The sequence below is a fragment of the Arachis hypogaea genome, chromosome 10, assembly GCF_003086295.3.
Source record: "Arachis hypogaea cultivar Tifrunner chromosome 10, arahy.Tifrunner.gnm2.J5K5, whole genome shotgun sequence".
Classification (NCBI taxonomy): domain Eukaryota; kingdom Viridiplantae; phylum Streptophyta; class Magnoliopsida; order Fabales; family Fabaceae; genus Arachis; species Arachis hypogaea.
The window spans coordinates 15,870,531-15,872,590 of NC_092045.1; positions in this window are offsets into that span (position 1 = coordinate 15,870,531).

Below are 2,060 nucleotides of genomic sequence, written 5' to 3' on the forward strand. Positions count from 1 at the left end.
CTTTTTAGATATTAAAACGGATTGAATAAGATGAAGAAGCAAGAAAGAGTTGAGAGCAGTAGATGCTGGACTACTGGACAAGCTTACTCTCATCAATCCATTCTTCGGTAAGCTTCATCTCCATTCCTAGTTTTCCCCGTCTTGGATCTGTTTTTGTATGATATCTGGGGTAGGTTTTTTTTTTCCTAACCTTATTGATATACTACTGTGGATTAGGGTTCATGGAAAAGGATGTGGGAACAAATTTTTTTTGGTCTGATTTGTCAGATTCATTTAAAGATCGGTGGTAGTTCTCAAGAGGAAATCAGCCTAGGCTTCATGTCACTCTGCCGCTCTCTTATCTTGGGAAACACAAGTTAGGTGGGAATTTTTACGGCGGCCCTGTCCTTTCTCTGTCCCCTTCCATCATGTGACGTGTTTCATGTTCAGTCCGAATTTCCTGTGATTAGGTATGTAGTGGTTATGACTTATTTCAGATTCTTGATATTTGTTTACTTTGATACTCAAGTTTCCTTTCAATTAACAAGATTTGTTTTTGTCCCTGTTTGGGCGTCTTTTCTGATTCTATTTTGAAAATTGGATTTTTGTTTCGATATAAGATGTTGTGTTCCAGTAACAGTAATTGTTTTTGGTCCTGTTTATCCGTTCCCTTCTGATTTCCTTCTGAAAATTGGGTGGTTTTGTTTGTATTGCTGCTTGTGTGATAGATGAAACAAATGAACTATGCTTAGTGTCACTGATTCAAAAAAGCTCCTCTCTAATCTCACCCCTGGAAGGAATGTTAGAAGATAACACTTAGAATCATCGGAATGAGGAGTTAATTGATCATAGGGAGGAGATAAGAACATGCTTTTCTCGGCTCAAATGGTAAAGAAGTCTTATTATAGCTATTTAATTTGTGATAAGTTTAGGTGTGTAAAATATTAGTTATTTAGATGCATTGTTCTGGTTTTTTTTTTTTTCTGGTTTTTTATTTTATTATTTTATCTTTGATCATTTACTTTCTAAATACATATTTTGTTTTTTCTCTTTTATTTATTCTTTTTTCCTTGTCTGATCTTTTTTTCCTTCTGTTTCTTGGGTGTTGAACTAAAACCCTGTCTATTTAAGTGGTGAAGAATTTAGTGGTTGGTGTTCATATCCATTGTTTCTTTTGCATTGTTAGTGTCTAAGAAAATGAGCTATTTGGGTAGGTGTTAGTCCTGGAACAGCTCCAATTACCATAGCACAAACCTGAAATTGTTGGATAAGAGGATCAAGATAGCTGAGTTGGTGTTAAGGTTTATGATTCTTGGTCTTGGAGTTGTTGCAGCTGTTCTTATGGAACTGATTCACAAGTGAAGGTGTTTTTCTCCTTTGAGAAGGAAGCTAAATTCACTGATGTTAAGGCTTTGGTGTAAGTATCTATTTATCTATGTTCTATGTTAATTTCTAGCAATAAAGTGTTGCATGTTTTGTTGTCCAAATTCATAGTTTTGATGGATTAAAAAACTTTGCAGATTCTTGGTAGTTGCTAATGGTTGGCTGCTGGATACTCTTTGATTCAAGGACTCCGTTGTGTTGTGAGTTTGGTTAGGGGAAGTGTTTCTTCAACAAGCCCTTAGCTTGGGCCATTTTCTCTGCTGATCAGGTACCCTTCTATATTTGAAAGATCACATCCTACTTTTTTTGTTGTCTTATACATTGTGGTCAAAACACAAGATTATCAAGATTCATCAACATCTTGCTTTTTCCTCAAGCATTTGTTGCCATATTGATTAATATCATTTATTTTGTTATAAATTCATGCAAAGACATAATAAAAAGTAATTTGTCATTATGTCCATAGTGATATAACCTGAGTGGCAATATATATTTTTTTCTAGTTTTCTTATTTTATGTATTTTATCTTCTTGATTATTTACTTCTAAATACATATTTTGTTTCTCTCTTTTATTTATTTCTTTTTTCCTTGTCTGATCTTTTTTCCTTCTGTTTACTTGGGTGTTGACACTATAATTAATAAGTGTTGTTGTTCTGTCTTTTTTTTCACCATTGCTTCAGATTGGAGCTATTTATTC